This window comes from Ambystoma mexicanum, chromosome 8, assembly GCF_040938575.1.
Source record: "Ambystoma mexicanum isolate Mex_15411 chromosome 8, UKY_AmexF1_1, whole genome shotgun sequence".
NCBI lineage: Eukaryota > Metazoa > Chordata > Amphibia > Caudata > Ambystomatidae > Ambystoma > Ambystoma mexicanum.
In genome coordinates this window covers 202,861,495-202,885,939 of record NC_090929.1, presented here as the reverse complement: position 1 = coordinate 202,885,939, position 24,445 = coordinate 202,861,495, and positions in this window count along the sequence as shown.

Sequence of the window (24,445 nt, the reverse complement as noted above, 5' to 3'; positions counted from 1 at the left end):
TGCCCACCACATGTTTTAAACGTCAATGACTGTTCTTCAGCCCCTTTCTGGAAGGTTCCAAATCATTCATAGACACTGGCACAGCTCTTGGCAACCCCCCAGAGCATAATTGTTCAGCCTGCCAAGCCACTGCTGGAGGGAAAGGAGTATGTGCAAATCAGGCTTGTCCTGACCCCAAAAGGGGCAGTCCAACCCGAACTGCTAGGTCACATCCCTTCTGCATGAGACCACAAGCATCCCCAGACATGTTCCAGCCTCATTGGGCGTCATCAGTGAGGAGTAACCTAAGCCTCTAGGCCCAGCAGGCTTTTCTAGAGGTGATGTCATGGAGCTGCTGCTGATGGTTACATTTTAATATAAGCAACCCTGCAATTACTGTGACCTGCAACACATCCCTCCTTCCTATCTCCCATCTAACAAAACAAAAACTGTTAGTTACTTACAAAATAAGCAAAACAGAAAGGTGATGGCTGGGAGGTTTCAAATCATTCATAGCCACTGGAAAAGCTTTGGGTACCCCTCCTTCTGGTTGGACTTGTGTTGGTCAGTTGCTGTTTCCAGTCTGTGGCCAGACACTTGCCAGGCACTGGATGTCTGGCCTTTGGGGTTTAGGACTCTTCGAGATGCTCTGTCTGTTTACAGTTTAACCTGAGCGATCTACTATAGTCCAGGTTGCTGTGTTGGACGTCTGCTTACATTCACAGTCATTTGCTAATATGACACACTGATATTAACGCTACACATGTTGATCTATTCTTGTCCGAAATGTATATCATATTACAGTGATATCATAACCATATTTTTCTTAGTGTTCTGAGGAACAATGCTATATGATGCCACTTACTATTTTGTCAAGAGGTGATAGATAGTTTGCTATCACTTCCCGTGATGTCACTTGGGGCGGGGTCACATGCCATCACTCTCTGTGATGTCATCAGATGTCAAGGTCGTGTGATGTCATTTTCACTACCCCTGTCATTTTGGCGAAATTACATCCCTGCCCACCACATGTTTTAAACTTCAATGACTGTCCGTCAGCCCCTTTCAATATCTATTACAATAAATGGTGGTCATGTGCTTCCTTACCCCCAATTCTTTCACTTCCAGCTGTGATCTGTGTATCAATTACTCGACTGCTCAGTAAAGGAAAACAATGTTCCATATTTAAGAACAAACGCTACATTTGTTTTCTTACTCTTTGAAAGTCGGAAGAAACCACTAACTAATCTAAGAGCATTTTAAGTAAAGCTATGAACGGACATCACTACAGGATATTTCCAAAAACATGCAATTTAAAACATGTATGATATGATATGATATGATGGTTATTTATAACACGCTTAATACAGTGATCGAACCTGTGTTGCTCTGTGATGTCTTGCTTCCAAGGCGAGGATGTCACCCCTGAGCTATCCTCTCGAGATGCCATATCAGCATGCAATGTGTATTGAAACCTGTGTACACAAGTAAATGACCACTCAAACACATGTAAGAGGATTCAATTCAACACTACAGCTAAGTCAACGCCTAGTCTATAATACTGAATGAAAACCCTTATTGATATATCTTTATGTCCAGTTCATGCGTTCTGGATGACTACCCCTATATAACACCCCTCTCTTGGAATCCCCCTGACCCCACTGAGCCAAGAAGTAGTTCTGTTTTGCAAGTTTAAAAGGTTTATTTGATAATTTAAAATATAGATATCACACTTTATAATAAATTAATAATTGAATAGCACACTTAATCTGATATGATAAAGATCAACAACGGAGAATCTGGCACTAGCACACTTCTTATAATCACTAATGAGTTGACATGAAATGGATAAGGTAGCACACTGGTAAATAGGAACAAAAGTATAATATGGTAGAGGATGCTTTATGTAAGCTCAGGTGGATGCAATATTCAATGAATGCAGTACAGAAAATACTCAATATGATTTCAACCAAACAATGTAATCACTTTTCTCTGGCAATCCCCTCCCCCCCTTGATGCAAGGCAAGGAAATGGAAGGAAAACACACAGTTCTCAGAAATGCAATCAATGTAAATCAGTTCACCCCAGCAAGCTTACACTACAGAAAACAGATAGGAGTTTTGAAAACACAGGCAAAATGCTTTGATATGTGCTAGCAATGGATGAGAAATATGCTGGAAATGCTTTTAATTCCCTTTCAGAGGTTCAGGGTGAGTGGTATCTAGTTAATATTAGTCCAGGCTCACACTAGCAATGATGCAGGGATAATTAGCAGGTTAAACGAATTTCTGGCAAATGGAAGGCAAGCAGCAGCAGTTTTTACATGTGAAGAAATTTGCAAATCGCGGTAAAATTTGCGAATGCGTGTTCCGCGATTGCGGTAAAACTATAAGGGGTAGGAATGCGGTTCTAGGTTCATAGGAAAGCCACGATTCTAAGCTTTCAGATAAAAGTTACTGCAAGTCTCTAGCCCAAACGGTTACAGAGTTATGACCGATTTAATAGAGGTCGTTTTTGGTTTTGCAAATTTTAAAAGCTCAAAATGACAAGTGACAAATTTTGCAGCTAGAATGACAGGTGACAGATTTGGATCTATCAGGCAGTTCTACTTAGGTTAAATAGATTGAATTAGATGAATTTAAACTAAGAGATTGGTTCTACACAGTTCTGCTGGGTACTCACACTATATTCTTGAATTAAATGGGCCTCGTCACGGATCTGGTCAGGGTTTTAAACTGGACTCTGGTCTGGTCTGGTCTGGCCTCTGCACTTCACAGTGATCTGGGTCAGCTCTCTCTGCTGGTCTGGGTCTCTCTGGGTACAGCACTGCTTTCTCTCTGGTCTGGTCTCTTAGTTCTGGATAGATTGAAGTCTCTAGTTTGGCTTTCTGGAGGTTGATGGAGGTAAGTATGGATTTTTCCGGCAGAGCTTCCAGCTGCAGATGGAATTGAAGGTCCCTATCTGTCCTGACTCTCTGCTTTTATGTGTTTTTAGAGTGGGGGTGTATGCAGCATCACCAGCCCCTACCCCTCTCCACTTGCCATTGGTCAAGCTTCCATTTCTCACTTGATTGGCGAAGGAGCTGTGAGTTAGAGTGATGTCATCCATTTATGATCTCTTGAAACAACTCCCCTATCATCTGTGCACCCAAATCTATACATGATCAAAATCCATATTTCACAGTTACACAGTTGTTTGAAATTACACATACATGGTGTGGCTGAATTTAGCCATGTCTCTGTCCAAATCTTCTCTTTCTAGGAGCTTGCATTCAAAAATGGCAACTTCTAGCACTTTTTCATGTGCTGAACAACATTGGATCTTCATTAAATTTTATACAACTGTTCCTCACATATCTACCCACATACCAATGCATTTTCGTTTGTCTAGCTGAAACAGGGAGTCTGTAATATTAATAAACAATGGGGTTTTGCCCCAGAACATCACACAAATTGGAGTTTGGGCTTGAATTAAAGGTACATTTTTTAAATTAAAGCTCTCAAAGTTATACATTTCTGTCATTTGATTACAAAGAGTTATCAGTGTTTTTGTAAAATATATATTTTACTTTCAATTCAGTCCTCAGAGTGTTGAAGTCCGCCTCCAAGACTTGGGTGGGTCAGTCACAGATCTCTGCTGGCTGGCAGATCTTTGTTGACAGCAAACATCCAGAATTAACATATTCCTTTCAGAGGAAAGGGTCCTTTGTGTGGTGTCTGGCAAGCTCACATCAGGAGGCCAGGGGGCCACTTTGCATTTAATTAACAGAACCCTGTTATTTCCTGGCTTCTTGTGTTGAGTTCTGAAGTGTCAAGAGTTCTCAGGACAGGCAACCCCTTTGAACCTTTGATGAAATAAGACCCCTTTCTTTGCACTCATGCAGTTTGCAAGACAGCTCTCCTGTCAGAGTTTAGACCGCTAGCGCCACCATCAGGATTTTGTGGTTACTGCATCCATCCTTGGGATTTTTTTTTTTTTAGATTGATTCCTTTCAGCAAGTGATATTATATGGAGTAGATTGTCCATGTTCAGGACATGGCATTGGTGTGTTTCTGCAGTAAAGTAATTCTGTGCCCATGATTTTGCCATATTTGACATTCAAGAAAAATGAATTCCCAACAGTATGGGTTTGCTTTTGGCAATCAGCATTGCATCTCTGAACTCACAATATAGGCAAAATGGGATTGTCCTGTGCATTTTCTGGGGAGCTCTGGCCATTATGATGTTTTCAATGCCAGTACTGCACAGTTTTGAGGTAGGGCCCGGATGCATGGGTAAATACATCCCACACACATAACATACATTATAAATCAAAAATATCAATGAATGAATAGGATGACATTGTGGCAAGTACTGGTTAAGTACTGCTTGGCTGCGAGTTCCTCTTGTGTTCCCACTTGCCGTCTGCTGCTACGTGCTACACATGTGAAAGGATTTGTAAAAGACTTTGGCTCTTTAAGAAGAGCTCCGCCTCCATCTACGACCGGATTGGTCTTTTCAATATAAACAGTAAGCACGCACACTCGTGGCAAGTACTGGTTAAGTACTGATTAGCTGTGAGTTCCTCTTGTGTTCCCACTTGCCGTCTGCTGCTACGTGCTACACATGTGAAAGGACTTGTAAAAGACTTTGGCTCTTTAAGAAGAGCTCCACCGCCATCTACGACCGGATTGGTCTTTTCAATATCAACAGTACGCATGCGCACTCGTGCGCGCGCACTCGTGGCAAGTACTGGTTAAGTACTGCTTGGCTGTGAGTTCCTCTTGTGTTCCCACTTGCCGTCTGCTGCTACGTGCTACACATGTGAAAGGATTTGTAAAAGACTTTGGCTCTTTAAGAAGAGCTCCGCCTCCATCTACGACCGGATTGGTCTTTTCAATATAAACAGTACGCACGCGCGCACGCGCACTCGTGGCAAGTACTGGTTAAGTACTGATTGGTTGTGAGTTCCTCTTGTGTTCCCACTTGCCGTCTGCTGCTACGTGCTACACATGTGAAAGGACTTGTAAAAGACTTTGGCTCTTTAAGAAGAGCTCCACCGCCATCTACGACCGGATTGGTCTTTTCAATATCAACAGTACGCATGTGCACTCGTGCGCGCGCACTCGTGGCAAGTACTGGTTAAGTACTGCTTGGCTGCGAGTTCCTCTTGTGTTCCCACTTGCCGTCTGCTGCTATGTGCTACACATGTGAAAGGACTCGTAAAAGACTTTGGCTCTTTAAGAAGCTGATGCCTCGCATAATGCTCTTGCAACATAGACAGTGTTCAACAGTGTTGGGACTTTGCTTGATTTCTGATTGCCTTTACCCTTTTTGCAGAGCTCCACCTCCATCTACGACTGGATTGGTCTTTTCAATATAAACAGTACGCACGCGCACTGGCATGCGTGCTCTCGTGGCAAGTACTGGTTAAGTACTGCTTGGCTGCTTAGCTGAGCAGCCAGCGGCCAGTGTTCCTGGCTGGGGCATTGTAGCGGCCCCGTTTCTCTTCCACTGCAATTTATTTTCAAGTAAGGTTATTTTACATATCAATTTTACCTGATATTAACTTTGTTGCCCTTTTGTGGATATCACAGTGGTGATATCGTCATTGTGTACACTTTAAAAACTGGTAATGCCCCAAACTACAAAAGCGCCTCAAATTCCTCCTATTGCTGCAACAACTCTTTTAAGTCGCTCTATATGCACTTCTTATAAATCAATTACACTAACTCCTGTGAATTCAGTGCCATTAACAAACAGGCCACTGCCTATTTGCACAGTTTAACAGTGGGCTGCGCTCGGCCTCTCTCAGACCTCACTATGCTTCGCACCCCACTTCCACGGCTATCACCTGTGTTGCCTGGAGCTATGCCTCAACCAGATCATCGGTCCTCACCCTGTGATTCAGAGCCTGACCTTTCCATCTATGCAAGTTAATGTGAGTCTCTAACTTTGATGTTTGTCGACTCACATCTTTCCCAAAATAGTTCTGCAGGCTCAACTGCTGTAGCGAGCTCCCCTTCTGTCTCTTTTGTCTATCCTACAGCCCGGAGGCCGCGTGCTCTTGCCGCGGTTATACCTACCCTTTCCCTTCCACCAACCCCTCCTATGCTTGATGTGGCTCTTACAGCTATGAACTTGACACTGCAGAGCCTTTTTAAATTATTTGAGGGGCTGGATGCTAAAGTTCACAAACAAGCCGTCCAAATTGACAAAATTCTACTTTGGACAAAATCACAACCATCACGCCGAAGCTCTGGATTAAATTTTGATATAACAGAGGCTCAGGCGCCTCTGGACAATGCCTCAATTATTACCATAGGCTCTCCTATGCCTCAACAATTGCCCAATGTAGCGGTCCTACCTCTGTTCAAAAACATTATCACCGCGGGAGTGGAGGGTGAAGTGATTCCCCACACCTCGCCAGTATATGACTCATGGATAAGTATTCCCAATACGCCAAATCCCACTGAGGCTATTGCATCCATCGCGTCTCCTAATCCAGTGCCTATCAAAAAAGTGCAGCCGGTATCTGCCCTCCCAATTGCAAGACCAAATCAAGGAGGGAAAGCAGCCGACCCTCTTTAAAAAAAAAGAAAAAACAAGTAAATACGCAATATTGTAAAAAATCTGTTAAGTCCTTCTTTCAACCTTCAAAATCGAATATGCAAAAAGAAAGGACCCTGCAAAACTCGGCAAAAATAGCTCTACCCAGCAACACAATGATGCCGCCAACACCTTCATCTGTCACTGGCACAGGGGAATTGCTCTTACCCCTCTGGTCTTCTTTGGGGGATATCGAGGTACCAGTCATTCTCCCTCCCTCATACCCGCCCTTGGACGCCCTAATTCGAGAGCTTGATCAATCAGAAAGATGCCCTCTGCCTACACTACCCAAGGAACAAAACCTACCCGAGCCACAGTGCATCAAACCTGTAGCTCTCCCAGTGGTGAGCGCAAACAAGGTTTCTGACATCACTCTTGATCATTTACTCAGAGTGGTTGACACATACTTATCACAACGGAGTCAACCAATTTCAGAAGCTCCTATGCCTGTGCCTCCCAAGGTTGACCTGCAGTTACATCAATGGCTGCTACCTAATGCGAACAAATTAAATGTGCCCATATTACAACAGTCACTACCCATTGATCGAACAGATAGCTCCCTCATTTCCAACTATCCAATCCCTAATTTCCCTTGTTTAAGACCTGATAATGCACTTCCGATCATTAATCTACAAAAGTGCCTTTGGCTACTGTACGACAACCCATTTCAAACAATTCCAACTGCCACTCTTTGATTCTGAAATGTCGAGCGATACCATTTAAAACCTACGACTTGAACAGGCGCAGTGTACTTAACATCTTTTCAGAGGTAGTGGAACTAGAAGACATCTGCCCTGGAGACATTGAACAGATAGAATTCTTATCCGACACCACGTGTTCTGTGGAGAGGCTTTGGATTCCCTCCGGAGTAGTCTTAAACACAATCTGGAAAGCTAAAATGCAGCTTTTGAGCATGGGTTTTTTGGTGACAAAAGAACCGGCACGTATAATTTCAAGAAATGAGTCAACACACGTGATTACAAATCCCTATGAAAGCACTGCAAATATGTTTCCAGCTAACTCAGTAAAGCCTATAATGTCATAACCATCAGCAGAAACATATTCCTGTTCTTTCACCATTGCAAGCTGGAATTCCCGTGGGCATTCACACCTCCACACATCTATTAGCAGCTTTTCGAACCAATATGATGTGATAGTCTTACAGGAAATATGGCTGACAACCACGCCAGTGTGGAACAATTATGAAATTGCACTATTGCCAGCTATTGCTGGAAACAAAGGTAGACCCTCTTCAGGTCTCTTAGTGGGAGTAAATAGGAACAAGGGTCTCTCAGTCTTGCAATGGGATTCCGTCATGACCTACATTCAGCTTGTCAAAGTTGGGTGTCAACAACATATCATTGCATTAATCAATCTTTATCGCAATCCCATCGGGATAACAGATGATGTGTTTTACTCAGTACTAATAAGACTTTTGGATCTTGTTATGATTACTTCTAATATCACAGATACCATCATAGTGGGTGACCTCAACCTTCATTGCATCCATCCGAAAGGCAGACTCAACAATCAAAATGTTGATCGTTTCGGCCGCCCTCATGTCAGAAAGGCATGTCCACTTGGTTAATGGCTCCCATCAAGGTGACATTCTGGCTTGGCCTACATGGCATATGGAAGTGGCGAGTAGCATCATTGACTACATGTACATTCATTCTAATTTAAGTGGCCGAATTCAATCATTTGGAGTCATCTCGCAATTATATAGTGACCATAACTTGCTAGCGTTGACAATTTACTGGGCTCGTGCTGGTTCTAATAAATTCTACCAATCGCAAAATATGATAGTCAACAATGCGAAAACCCGCTTCCGCTGGTCTGAGGTCAATCTATTAACATTTAGCAGAGTGGTTGACAGGAACTGCAAAGCATCACCACCAACACACTATGCAAATGTATTAACTCCATTTAGAAATCCAACTCATTTTTCTGGTCGACTTCGGCCAGTGCACCTCCATACTTTCAATTCTGAAGTTAAAATGAGAAAAATGCAATACCAACGAGAAAAAAGGCATCCTTTCATTAAGCCATCCATCTAAGTTTGACAAGCTGAAAATGGCCAAATGTAGATATCATACCTGGCTCCAACAACATCGAGCCCACTTACTACAAAATGACAGTGAATACATGTTAAGATTAATAGCGAATAAAAATTCTGCTCAGACCAGGGCTGTATTTTAACCAATGTGCCCAAAAGCATCAATCCATTGTACAATCTCACAATGTCACTGAAGCTCAGTGGATTCTTCATTATTCTAAATTGTATGCAGATGTGAATTTTCCACATTCTGTTCACCTGCCAGAAGATCAACAAAAGTGGACTTTAGAATGTTCACCCGCGATTATAGAAGAATACATTAAGAAACTCAGTGCGTCTAGAGCCATGGGCCCTGACGGTCTCTCTAATTTTATGTTAAAAAAGAATCCACCTGCATGGGCAGAAATCTTGAATATCCTCTTTCAGCAGTTTATAGCTTTGCGTGAAATTCCCGCATCTTGGAAAACTTCCATCATTGTGCCCATCCATAAAAAGGGAGACCGTACCCAACCACACAATTACAGACCAATAACACTTTTAGATGCTCCTGGTAAGCTCTTTGCCAAATTGCTTCTCTGTGACTTTAATGCATGGACAAAATTAACTAATTGAAGAGATCCTTTTCTGACTGGTTTTTTGGCTGGCATGGGCACCAATATAAATTTGCTCTGTCTTAATGCAATAAAAACCCAGTCTCAAGCTTCAAAACAAGCGATTTATTTTGCTTTTGTAGATTTGCATACCGCCTTTGATGCTGTCTCGCGGTCCCTTTTGATCTCCAAACTTCAACGAGATGACTGTCCCCATACACTACTGCACATCATCTATTTACTTCACTCGCAAACATCAATTCGCATTAGACTAACTTTAGAGGGTCTGTTGTCTGCAGCAATTCCAACTGCACGTGGCCTTAAGCAAGGTTGCCTACTTGCATCTGCAATTTTCAATTACTTTTTGCATGACGTTAGACAAACCTTTGAGGCATTGTCATCAGATTCCCCCAAATTGAATAATATTCCTATTCAATGTCTAATGTACACGGACGACTTAGTCCTCATCTCGAAGACTCTGTGTGGTTTACAGAAATTACTTGATGCGTTTAACATCTACATAAAGAGTAATGAATTAAGCATCAATACCACCAAAATACAAATTGTTGTTTATGTGGCTAAATCCTCCAGAATGAACACATTTGCTTGGACTATCAACCAAAATAAACTGATGATAGTCACAAACTATACATACTTGGGTATGATTTTTGACGGCAATGCCTCAGGAAACAGGCAACTTGAGTTTGTGTCCCAGAAATCTCCCAAACCAAAATCATTCTACATCGCTTTGGTACTTTTACTGTCAAACCTGCTGTAATTTACTGGAAGCAAAAAGCAATCTCATGCATTTTATATGGTCTGGAAGCCCATTTACCATGGTCTGCTAAGGTTCTAGACAAACTGGAGGTGAAGTTTTGGAAATCGGTACTTCACCTTCTTCAATGTGTTCCGGGGCCACGGCTACGTTATGAGCTAGGCCTCATCTCCTTGCATGCACAATATCATTGGAAGATCTGTGCTTTATTTTGTAAATGCTTGATGTCTACTCGTGATAATAACATTTTGAAATATTTATCAGACTATGTGTTAATGACAAATCATCACTTTGTCAAATTTTGGTTACGAGAAATGTATGCAATCTTTATACAAGCTGAAGTTACTATTGATATCCTGGTCTCAAATCCTGACAGAGCAAAAACTCTGATCTATCATAATGACTAGATTGACACTCAAACAGCATGTCTAAGATCTAAAGATGCCTCGTTTCAAAGATTTAAACATAAAACTGTCGGTTCAATGGAACCTTATTAGCTTAAATTTCCATCTTCAAAGTTTTGATCAGAGATATTACGAATGCGTTTCAATTTGTGGCCAACGCGTGATGTTCTGTTAAGGCGCAAATTAATTATGAGTGATTCAAATTTTTGTTGATTTTGTGTAAATAAGGAGATCCCTGAAACGCTGGAGCACATATTATCGTTGTGCCCAGCGTTGACTTGTAAACGGTTGAAGTTTTGTGTCCATCATTGCACCAACTTGGGTATGCTAGACATTTCACAAAGATGGGCTACACTTTTATGCACTTCTAATGTGTCTCTACAAATAGCAATTGTAAATGTTCTACTTTCATTGAATTTAACGTTTTAAAATGTATATCATTTAGTGGTCTTATGTTCTTTAATACTTTTGTCACTATGTTTTGTATGAATTCATGTTTGTTTCTTAATGTATTGATTATATATTGAAAAGTTGATTAAATTAAGCTACATCAATAAAACAATTTGAAAAAAACTGATAGGATGACATCTACCTCCCTTGAAACAAATTCCAACAAGTTCAAGGTTATGATGATAAATGCAACTCCTTACCGGTTTAACTCCATATTTTCCCTGGACACCTTTGCAAGTGCTGAATCCTGTTGGTCAAGGTGAAAAACCTTGCAAATAGTATGGACACCAACCTAGACTTGGGCCCTCATATATGCGCAGCTGTCAAATAATGTTTTCATCAACCATGAACCCCATATGCCTTTAGTCTTGCCTCCTCATAGAATGCCAACAGTGAATGCCTTTATTTCCGCACACCTGGAGTTTGGTAATAGCATCTAGCTCAGATTAACGAGCAGACTGATAACCTGCCTGCAAAGGGTTCAGAATGTGGTGATCATCTGACATCATTGCACTGGGTATTGATTATTACTTTTCAATCATTCTTCATTGTGCACAACTCCATAGATAGCCCAGGACCTACACACCTAAGAACGAAGCCCCTATGCTAGGAAGCTGAGATAGCCAATGGTCCACCCTTGATTATTGCATAGGTATGTGTGGGCAAGGGTGGAAGGGACATGCTTTTCTGTCCTGGCAGCCAAGCAGTGGAAATAACTCCCCCACCCCCTATACACTGAGCCTAATCTACAAGTGCTTCCAAGGAAGCTAAAAAACATACCTTTTCAGGAATAGCTGCTGTCTGGGGAGAAACTCGCTTTTCTGGTTTCTACCGCGCTTAGAAACCTCTGGTTATTAAGCGCGTTATAACTAACCTATCATATCATATCATTCAGTGGCAAGATGCCGTTTGGAGTACCTATGCGCTTTATACAAACAATTTAAAACTTAAACTCAAACAAGCAGGATATCAATTATTTTTTTGTACTTCTACTAGCAGTATTACTACCAGTAGTAGAATTGGTACTGCCAGCAGTACTTTTGGCTGAATTACTTGTAGACATAGTACCACTAGAAGCATTAGTTTTAGTATTACTAGTAGTATTAGCAGCAATGCTCCTAGTACTATGACCAGTAAAAGTAAAATATACTCCTATTATTATCATATTACTACAGTACTAGTAGCAGAAGCATAAGGCCTGACAGTTATTATATTGTAAATATCATTACTACACCTAGTAGCACTGGTTCAACAATGATGAAAATGAGCAATACTACTACTTTAAATATCCTTATTGGTGTTGTTACTACTACTAATACCTTTACTACTCATAATAATACCGCTGCTGCCAGTAGTAGAGGTAGTGGTAATAACAATAGTAGCGCTATTATTACCAGAAGTACCAGTAGTATGATTACAACTACTACTTCAGCTAACAGTAGAATTGGCAGCAGTGTCTACTGTTACTACCTCAACTGACACTATTCCTACTACCACTCCTTGTTGTAATAACACTAGTTGAAGTAGTAACAGCAGTCATAGTAGCAGTCATAGTAGCAGGAGTATTAGCAGCAATGTTAATGCTATTGATAACATGTCCAGCTGCATTACTAGTAGTGTTAATAAAACCACTACTACCAGAACAGGCTCTTCTACTACTCTCAATACTAGTACCACATTTGATTCCATCATTAGAAATTCTACTGCCACCAGTAGGTGTAGTATGACTACCAAGTGTAATAGTAATATGAATAGCAGTTGCAACAGTGTTAGTATTAGTAATAGAAATAGTAGAAGTAGTAGTAGTAGTGGTGGTACTTATGTTGTCAATAGTATTGCTACCGCTAGACAATGTATTACAACTACTATAAGTAGTAGTGTTGGCACTACTACTACCATTTGTTGTATAATTGCTACTAACTGCAGAGCTAATAATTGTAGTACTTGTACCTGAAATACTGGTGCAACTACCATTAGGACTATTAGTAATTCTGCAGATATTACTTGTAGTAGAAGTAGCAGAGGCATTATTCTTAGCATTATTGGTGTTACTAGTCACGGTAGGTGTGGTAGTAGTAGTGGCCGTATCAGGGCTAGCAGTGATAGTAACTCAGATGCAATTACAATCCTCCATTGCTTCAGTTGTATTACCTGTAAAAGGAGTACCACAGTTAACAACCTTGGTAGCAGTACTAATACTCTTGATAATCTCAGTACTTGTTGTGCTTAAAGTAGTAGCAATAGTGCAATCAGTGATATCATTAATACTTCTACAAAACATAATGTAGCCAGAAGCACTCAGGGCAACAGTATTAGCAATGAAAGTCATGCCTATAGTACTACTAATACTAGTACCCTGAGTATAAGGACTAATATCACCAAATGTAATAATAGTTGGGTGTATGGTAAACCCAGCACTAGTCACAGAGTAATTATTTTAATATCACTGGTGTTAGTCATGGTAGTAACAGTAGCAGGAGGATTACCAGTAGAACTGGTGCTAACAGTAGCATAAGTCATATTAGTGATGACTGTACAACAGTTGTAATGGGGTCGGGTGGATGCAAATTGAGTGCATAAGGACAGGATTGGCAAGTGCAAAATAAAGATGCAAAGCCTTATGGGCCACGATCAGCATGAATGGCATGGGCCTGTTGGCCTGAAATGTAAACGGGTTGATGGATAATAGATATATTCACTATTCCCTTTGTTGCCATAATTCATCTACTCCTCCCATGTCACACCCTATTCCAGAGAAATACATAGCAGAAAATAAGAGTGTTGTAAAAAGTCGTTTTCTGGCAAATCGGCAGAAGATACAATGTTATTCTAAGAAAAAATAAATCGTTTGGGCTAGTAGGAGGCATTGTAATTGCTACCTGTAACCCAAAACTATTGTCTTGGGATGTGAAGTTAGGAGAGTGATGACATGTGAGGAAGGGCATACAGTCTGTGGGTGTTGCTTGATTATTTACTCGCCCATTGTCTATCCACGGCCATGTTAGTCCCTATGGCCATGCCCACACACAACATGCCCCTCCCCACCCAAACCACTGTCCCCCCACACCTCCTCAGGAATTCTTAGAGTTTGTGTATAGGCATTAAACAGTCATTTTAATGACACTGCCATAATATGCGTAGGTTCGAGCACCATTTGCTCACTTTTGCCAGGTTATTTCCAGGTAGCACCATCATAGCCCTGCCTGGCAAATGGGGATCCCATGGCCACTCAAAAGCCTGTTTGTAAAAGCCTGTCATCCCCTTTAGTAAGTGGTGTGTAATATCTGCTGTAATGAACTCACAGAGAACACAACCACCTAGAATATTATGTGGTAAACTCACAAAGCATGCTGGTAGTAGGGTATAACATGCACGCAGGTTCATGTGACAGGGGCACGTTCAAGTGTGTGATAGCCCACCCCCACCCCTTGCATATCTAAATGTCGGGAATGCACCGGGGAGCTTGATATGCTTTGGTCGCCTTCACCTGGGGAATACGTCAATATCCACCTGTGTGGGTGAAGGATGTGTATCGAGAGTGGCAGGAGAATTTTAGGGGTGAAATGTAAAAAAAAGGAAGAGACACAATCATGCTGGCCCTGGACCTTTGTCTTTGCTGTACTGGCATGACCGTCTGCTTTGGCCATTCCCTTGCACCTGGTTTGTGAATGTGCAGAACAGACATGCTCCACCCAGGTACCAAGCGCAGCAACCAGGGAGCTGGCATTCACAGCCAAAGGGGGCACCGCCACAGAAGAGGAACAGTCGCCAGGATTAGGGGTATGCTGCGACCCTCCAGCGCAATGTCACTGTGATCCCCATGTCCCACCTGCTTCAGAGATTGCCTGGGAGAGGTTTGGGAGAACACAGGCTTGCCATGCTCAACTACTTCTGTGCCCTGTTCATGGCCGCGATTCTGCACAGAGCAGGGCCACTTCAGCCATGTTCTCTTCTCTTCTTTCAGCGGGAGGGAGGGAGTGCGGGGGGGGTGGGAGGGAGGGAAGTATATCACGCATTTTTAAGAGATGGTCAAGTTATTGTTAAAAACAATCCCTATGGCTAATTGCCCAGCACCAATTTACAAAAGTCTCAAGTAACAGCTCATGTTCCCAATCCCTTCGAAAAGCATTAGAAACGATTTTAAAGAGAGGACAATCAGATGGTTAAGCAGGGGAATTAGTATTTTTAGTTTTCAGGACACAAACATAGCTGTGAATAGTGCTGTTCTGTCCCCCTACCTGACACATAGATATGTGTGAGGTGTGTGAGGTCTGTGGTAGGAACATGGATACAGATACATGTGTGCAATAGATGTGCAGGTTCCATGCGCTCCTCCACTCTGGGACATCCCATGAACTGGGGATTGGAATGTATTGTTTTGCTACATTGTGAAGGCAGATTAAGCTTTAGGTGTGTTCCCCTAAAGGTTTTCATTTTTGTGTCCAGCGGTTTGACAAGATGCTGGCCGTGCCACACACTGCCTACATTATATTTTAAGATTCAATCAACGTGGTATCTCGGCAGTAATACCACCAAGGTACCACCACCGATATTACCGTTACCACCACTTGGTCCGGCGGTATTACCAACAGTGGTATTGCCAACAGATTACGTGGTGGTAGGCAGTGTTAGTCCCCATTAATTGTTGATTTCAACGATATTACCACTAGAGGTATTATTGCTGGTGTTAGTACCACCAATTTGGCCATTTAATGGGGGTAAATTGGAGTGATTACCTCCAGCATTCTGCTGGATGTGTTCCCTCTGCCTTACTTCCAAACCTGTAGTTCGGCAGTATGGTAATGCAGCGGGAAATGCAGTGGTAACACTGCATTACCACAATTTTTTTTACCACACAGCTGAACTTGTAACGAGGCCCAATGAGTTGTGAGTGCTGCAAACTCTCTTTTAGCACTGCAGCTCATTGAGGGATAACTATATGTAGCCCGAGCAGTGTCAATCATTCTTATGTTAAACGTCTGCAGTTATCTCGTGGTGGAAATTATTGAAAGCATCTGAAATTATTTTTGCTATACCTTTAGCATTAAAAGAGGTCACAACATTTGGCTGTACTGATCTCACCATAATGAAGTCTCACTGAAGGATTTCTTTGAACTTGCTTTTGTCTTTACTTTTTAAAAAGCTATGGAAAACACTGCCTACATGAGCAAAATAATGCTGTATCCACAGGCATCAAACTAAAGTAACTCCCCAGAAAAAGCCCACAGATATATTGGTAGGCAATCAGGAACTGGAGCCACAGGACTAGTTATTTTTAGTTTGGGCTATTTGGTGGCGCATGCAAAATCTAGCAAACACACAGAGGACAGTGCTCTCGTCGAGCCCTGAGATCCTCTCTGACGTGAGCACTTTGGGGTTACTGGCAAATTCCACATGACATCTATTTGCCAAAATGGCTTTGTGGTGAAACTTTGAGTGGGAGAAACAGACAATGGTGGTGCAGCGCATGGCTTTATGTTTCAGCTGGATCTCTGTGCAGGCACCATGCCTCAGCACAGTGTGATAGAAGCTTATTGTGTAGGTGTATTGCTTTCTCTGTGTATTGGTGGGTTCCTCTGGAGTGACCTTGCTTTCGAGGCATCAGTGAATAAATACAGCAGCGAATAGCCCTGTGCAGTAAGCTTCACATGGGCGTAATGATATCGGCTCTTAGTTCCCTCTCTCCACTTAAATAGTTTCTCTGCTTTTCACTTTTTTAAATGTCTCCAGCATCACCAATCTCTCTGCCTGCATGCTGGAAAATGATCTCCTCTCAAGCTGCAATAAGCAAAAGCTCCCATTAGGGGGCATTTGCTTGATGATTGTTGCTGCAGGAGCACAACATTAACTTTCACACATAAAACTGCTCCAGCTTAAAAAACGGCAGACTCAAAGTGCTTGAAAATATACACTTTCATGCCATAGGAACCTTTTTTTAAAAACAATGCCAATATAGCTTTTTTATTTGGCCAACATTTTTAAAGCATAACATTTTTGAGTGAACTACCCCTTTAAGTAACTGTATTTGAACAAGGGATGTCACTGGATCTGTATGTTGGGCACGTTGTGTATTGGTTTTTAATCTGTTTTAGATCAACATTTCTCCAGCACTAGGGTTGTTTTTTAACACATCGTACCGACTAAAATCAATGCATATATTGTAGTCCTTGAGCTGTGAGGTCCTGTGAGAGCGACAGTACACTGAGAAGCAAGGTATCTTCCCCATTGAGTGCTCTGTGAGGATGGAGTGTAAATAAGCAACAGGAGAAGAGCTTGCGCAGCGGGTACTTTTTGCTATCACTGCATCCATGTGATTGCAACCAAGAGGAGGGCATGTGAGCAGCGCACTCTGTGCCTTCTTCATGAGACTTCCCGGGCTCGGCTGCTGCAGCTCGTCAGAAAGATTCTGTACCCAGATGGGCTTTGTTCCTCCTGTAAACCAGCCGAGCTTCGCAGCCTGTGCATGCGTCCAGGAAAGGACTTTACTTGAATAAATTAACATTTTCTGAAGTTTCAAGCTCGCTTAGGTATTAGAGAAACACAGATATGTTTGTCTGATGATGGGTCCAAAGAGTGAATTTAAATGTTATTCCTACTTCTAAACAGTACTTTGCAGACTTCTTGGTTTTCATATTTACATTTGAAGCAGTGCTACACCTTTCTCCCTGTGCCTGCATTGTTACCTTTGGGACATAGCTTCTCTTTGAAACGTCCAATGATAATTTTACTAGTCACTCACGCAGTCTCATACACACCCATACCCATCCAGCATTTTCCGTTTAGGGTGGCCAACTTTAAAATGGGCTTGCAGGTCACTTTCGACGTAGGAGAGCAGTGCATGCAGTGCCATACAGTGTCATTCACGTCCATGCACCTCCCCTCCATCAACTTTTTAGTAGCATTAGTGGCATTTGACATTTTAGCACAAACGCATCACAAACAAATAACAACACTGTAGGGCCATCATCCATGCACAACCCTAACTTCTAGGCATCTGTCCAGGCTACTTGCAAACCTCCTAATTTGCCTATGTATTCACACTAACAGAAGTGACTTCATAGGAAAGGGGACTGCAAGGAGCATCATCAATCTTTGATAGTTACTGATAGAGCTGGGTGAGTCAGGTGGGGCCTGGCCTAAACTGGGGCTCTGCCCTGACCCTTCCCTGGTCAGTGCCTGCCCAAAGCAGGAGCTGATCAAGAGCTTCACCTGCTGCCCCGTAACACGGAAAATCCTTAAGGAAAATGTTCCAGGTGTGCTGGTATCACGTTCAGGTACCCGGCTCCTGACAGCCTGGCTGGGCGACCAGACTTCCTGTCCCATCCTAGCCTCTTAATTGGCTGCAATGGGCCAGAGCACTTCCTGGAATGACGCGGTAGAGCCTGGCGGGGGAATTTAAAGGTAAGTCAAGCGCTGCCCTTACCTCTTCAGCATTTGTTCTCCTTACCAATACTCACCCAGCCTTCTCTCAATGCTGTCCTCACCCTGCCCCACGCGCCACCATCTTCTTTTTCCCTGCTCCCCCTGCAACCCACAAAACAGCAGCGCTGTCTCTCTCCCCCAGCATCAACATCCCCTTGTTCTCTTTCCCAGCCCCTCTCCCCATTAAAAAAGACTGATGCTGCCCTCTAACCCCGCCACCCTGCATGCTGCCATCCGCCTTGGCCTCCAGCCCTGGTCCAGCCACCATGTGACTCTGGCTGTGCCTGCGTTGGGCATCTAGAGCCTAACCCAAAGTCTCTGTCCTGGCTCGGCCCACCCCAGTGTTCCCTGTCCCTGCCAGCTCCTAGCAACATGAGAAGGGACATTACAAGAAGTTGCAATGAGTATGTGGAAAAACAAATATCTTTGGTGCGAAATACATGTATGGTCACTGCTATGTACCTAATATTTACTTGTGACAATGAACTTAAATAAGGAACTTTGTTAAGGATTTCAATCAGGCAATACACTCTGCTCTCGGCCTAGTGTACAGTGCAATGGAAAAACGTATTTGATATATGGATTCCATTATTTGAAATATGTACCACTCGTATCACACCCCTTATTTAAGAATACCCTGGGTCACGATGGACCAGGAATCAGGCTGGTTTGTAAAAGGTATTATTTATTTATTTATTTAAGATCAACATCACAATATATATTAATAGGTAAACAACAATCACCAATGGGGTGACAGAACACAGTATGATATCTTTAATACACTAGGACAAAGTAATGAGCAAAACAAATGCAGCACAGAAAATAATACTTTTGTGTTGTTTTAGATCAGATAGCACAATGGTTAGAAATTCCCCATGCAACACCCCTCAACCCACCAATAAGCCAATTTAAATAAGTGTGAGGAGATAGCAGGTATTCAGGAATAGTACAGATCACAGTGTCTCACTTCCCCCTTCCCCCGTAACAGAAAAGAGAAAAACAAAGTGGGCTTTTCAACTGTCAGAATGACTTTTAAAGTGGCTGAGTGAGAACTCAAAATGTGCGGAAAAATGCTTAAATTGTTGTAAATCCCTATGGGAGCCGCTTTGAACAGCTGCACACAAGCATAAGCAATGATTTAGTCAGCAGAAAACATTTGCAATCTTAAAATCAAAGTCGGAAGCAGTTTAAATCTATTTTACACGTGTAAAATTTCTCAGGATTTTCAAATCGCGGCAAACTTTTCCATGCGCGATATTCGCGATAACGGGAGAACCACACTGTTTTGAAATGCGGTTTTGGGTTCTATAGATATCACAAAAACTGGGAGAGTTAATGTGATTTTAGTAAAGGTCGTTTTTTGCGAGATAGGCGCGAGAATGGAAAGAGGCTTCAGTTTTAAAATCAGACAAATATTGACTATGGACTAGAGCATCCCAGCTAAGCCACCAGGACGGCACAACGTAAGAGTCAGGAGTGACTAGGGAATCAGTCCTAGTTCCTCGCTGTCCACCTTGGAGCACTAGGCTGGTCACTCGAATGAAATTGATAGATCAAAGTTGACAAAATGACTAGGAAAAGGATGCTTTTACAGATAAGCGGTAAATATAAGGGTATCTGTAAATATCATAGGTCCTCCAGGTAAGGTATATAGAAAATAAAGCATTGGACCTAGATATATGTGAGGCTAGAGGCAATACTTCCACAATTACAGAAATGATTCTTGTAATAGAAAAATATATATTTTTTTTATTTTCATTTATATCACCTCATATTTCGATGCTTAAATCAGAACATATTTTCACAGCATATTTAGACATCAACATATCTTCTTTCATACAACCATTCATACACTAAAACAACTATGTTCTTTCAATAGAAAAAAAGGACAACAACAAGTGTGTGATATCTGTTCTCACACAAGAACATAAACAACGCTCCTAACTATGTCACTGTTGTTTCTTGTATTTTAAATGCACATTCTGATGTCCATAGAGTGGATTTTCCTTCCTCTCTCTGGGATGTACATATGTTTCGTCGATCATGGACCACCCTGGGTCCTCTTGTTAATCTGAGAATGTGCATTTAAAATCCAGCATGCATAAGGTATTCAGTGATTCAGTCATACAACTCTCACATACATATCTGACAGATGTAAACCTCTTTGGTCTTTCTTATGTTCCCAGCAGGCTTCTTTATATGCAAAGCAGCCAGAAGCCCAAAACCCCATTGGTTTTATTGGTGCCACTCCCCATTATCATTGGAGTACATGCTAATCAACAGACACATACACTGTGTTAAGCAATCATCTTTATGTTCATAACATTGCATACATTAGGGTTTTACCTCCAGAAAAGTAATGGTTCAAAATGATGCATCATTTTATGGAAATAAACACGTGCCTATGCAAGGGATGCCACACAATGTATAACAGTTATGTTCATAAGTAATCTTTACATTAATTGGAAGGTAAGAATTTTCCTGTAAATCAGATCCTCAAACAGCAGGAAATTTAATTACATTAACCACAAATCTCAAATTGTTCCTTTGTATTGCACAGTCTCACCAACTCTAAGAATTAACAAACTTTTAAATTACCACAAACACAAGCTGGCATGACACTTAGCCTAAACCACACAAAAGCAATGTTGCGCTGCAAAGCCGGGCCCATTATTCAGTTCCACTTTTGGCTTATTGGGTATTTTGGACAATGGCACAAAGAGCAATGATGTCAAGTGTATCTACCACTTCATTTGTTATAAAAGCCGACTGAACCCTAATGTTGTTGCTTCCCACCCATGAATGTTCAGGGTCGCCCTTATCCATTACTCCACCATGAGAATGCACAGTCAAAGGTTCAAGAACGTTCTGCAACTGTCTTTACTCCACTTAGGTTTTCAGGCCAACGCAGAGTTTACACATTTCACTTGTGATTTTGCTGTCTATTTATGGCGTTCCAGCCCTAGGGATTGGAGGTACATGGGCTGCAGCAGGTGGTAACTTGTCTTGTTTCCTTTATGCCCCCTTCTAATGCCAGAGCTGTAACCATAACAAGGAGGTTTAGTTATTTTTTAAATCAACATTGTTTAAGATACACCTGAACCATTTCCATGTAATATGCACAATATAACATTTAACAAGGCTGCATGTAGAAATGTAGTTATGTTGCCAGAAGCATTCATATTAAAGACCAATCGAGGTACTCCTCATGGGTTTACAACAGGCAACTCGGGAGAAACCAGATAATAGTATTATCACCAAAAGTCTGCATTCCAATCCTCCCTCGTTTGTGTCCAGTTGGTAGAAAGCTTACGTTCTGCTCACTTCCTCTAAAGGATTGTTTTCTGATCTAATAGAAAGTAAGCAGTTGGCCTTGGCAAGTTTCTCTAATGAACTCAGCTGACTGTAGAACACACTGCCATCTCCAAACTCTCGGCAGCAAAGACATGAAAACACTATTACAACTACCATAACAACCATCACAATAATAAGCTTCACTTGGGATTAGAATTCCCGTCAGCCTTAGAAATGTCGTTAGGTTGTTATAGAGCAAAAATGGGACAAGATGGTTGTGAGGGTGTGTCGATTGGTCAAGACAGATAAAGTTTGTTGAAGGGGCGAAATCTGGTGAAGGTGCAGAATCTGGCAGACGTGGAGTAAAGTGTAAAGTTCATGAGAGGGGGGTGCATGCACTTAGTTCGGCCTAGGGCAGCAGAAATCCTAAATATGCCACTGCATCCTCTTTTGACTTAGAATAACGCAGGGGTTATGAGCGGACATACTTGTTCTCTGAACAATATGTTGCTGTTCATTTAAGAATAGTTCCATCTTTTCTATTCCTGTATCTTTTATTAGCTGTATTGTTGTGTACTGTTTCACTTTGGGTAAAACTTCATACTTTTATAATCCATGGCAGCCTGTTATACCACTATAAATCCTTGTAAATAATGTTATTATTACATGCTAGTTTTGACATTACTACTGCCCTGTAATTTAGCCATAACAACCCGTTCCAGTGGCTGGAACCGGTGGTAACGGCCTGAGACCCAAGTTAATAGGCCCGTGAATAGCCATGGACTTTAAAGAGGATCCTGGTGCTGTTACAACCCTTTCTCGCCCGTGGAACGGTTTCATCCCGTTCATTGAAACAAAAATACTCACTAAACATGGCCACCATGTATCAGGAAGGCAGAGCCCTCTTCCATTTCCATAGCGGCCAGCAGTGACAACGGAGAGGAAGCAGCAGCGGTGTCGCCACCGTAGTAATCAGGTAAGTGGGGCTTGGGGAGATTGAAAACAAGAAGGGAAAGGAGGGTGGGGAAGGTGGCAGGGAGGGGGAAGCAGCCATCATGTTGCTTGGAACACGGGCTTGAATCTGTAGATTAAGCCCACGATCCAAGCAACCTGATTGGTTGCGTCCACCTCCCCAGGTGAAAATAAAAAAATGGCATCTTATATATGAGATTGAGTAGGAAAAATGTGTTAGGTTGCAGGAAACAATACTTAGGTGTGCCACAAGTACAAACATATGCAGCACGAGGCTGCAGAGACATAATTAGTTAGATTTCTAGAAAAATACTTAGGTGGGCCACACGTGCGATTCATATGCAGCATGAGGATGCAGAGTCATAATTAGGTACAGGTAAGATATATAAGCAGCATGTAGGTTGAGGGTACACTACAAATGCAGCGCGAGGTTGAAAAGGCATATTTATGTGGGTCACAGGTGATATACATGTGCAGCACAAAGCTGAACAGGTAGCTTGTGGTCAAAAGCCATATGTAGAGCAAGGTTGATGGGACATAGTCAAGTAGGTTGCAGACAAAAAGCAAATGCACTGTGAGGCTTAAAAAAGCATATTTCGGTCAGATGTGAGCTGCAGAGATTAGTCAGAGATAGTGCAATTTAGCATGGTTCCATGGTCATTCTTTGTTGTAGTCTGTGAAATTCGCACCCAATGGATGGGTTTAATTCAGACAAAGGATGGGGAGATAAAGTCATGGACAACACGGATATATAGATGCAAGCGTTACTGAAATTACTAGGTGAGCCTCAGTAATGTTAGGCATTGCATTGGTGCGTTTGTGTAGAGGATGAGGCATAGAAGGTTTAAATAGTAGTTAATGGATGAGATGGGCATGTACCTTAGAGAGCATAGTGCTGGGGCCTTCCTGGCCCTGACAGGTCCAGACAGGGGTCGAAGAGGCTCTTTAATGGTGGCCCTTTGAGGAGGCCGGCTTCACCAGCCGGCGCCCCTGGCCAAAGGTACTGAAGCAAATCCCAGCCAATCCGCTGATTGCAGAGGTGGGTTATCCTCTTCAAGGTCCCAGGAAGCACTGGGGAGGCTTTGGTGGCCATTTGTGAACTGAGCAAGTCCTCCGAAAAGTAAAGGCAGCAAGACTTACATGATGGTGTTCTGAATCCTGGGCATGGATGTTCTGCATGCACGCTGGATGTTCCTGTGCAAAGGCCCAGACAGGGGTTGAAGCGGCCCTTTAAAGGTGGCCCTTTGAGGGGGCTGGCTTTGCCAGCCAGCTCCCCTAGCCAAAGGTAGTGAAGAAAATCCCAGCCAATCCACTGATGGCAGAGTTGAGATATATAACTCATCGGAAAATCTAAAAACAATTGGCCTATGTAAGAAAAGAAGGTTAAAAATGGGTTTAGATTGAAGAGGAGCAGACGTGTATGTCACTGATAGACTCCGCCCCTCACCTCCATCATACTGGAACAGCAGTAGAAGAGCCCTAGGTGTGACACCAGGTATTGTCCCAATACCGCACAGAGTGTATGAGACAATATGCACTCAGGCAACCGTATCGAATGCACCCTTGCACCGAAAGGGTGGAAGGATGTCTTCACATGCCATTGGACATCGAAGAGCTATAAGTGAAATTGGATGAGGGCAAAGTAATGTTACAAAGAGAAGATATTATGACACACTGAAACAATATACAAATACTCAACGAATGAAGATGTAACTGAAGTAACAAGAGAACCATGTAACCAAATATGAAGAAATCATGTGCACCAAAGAAATAAGTGAGTAGTGGTGAAGTGAATGTACATACACAGAAATGAAAGGTGGATGAGACATATAGAAGCTTGCTGCAGAAGACAATATGTCACTAAAGCAGCCATGAGAAAAAGATGGACACCGGCCTTGTGTTTAACCAATAAAGC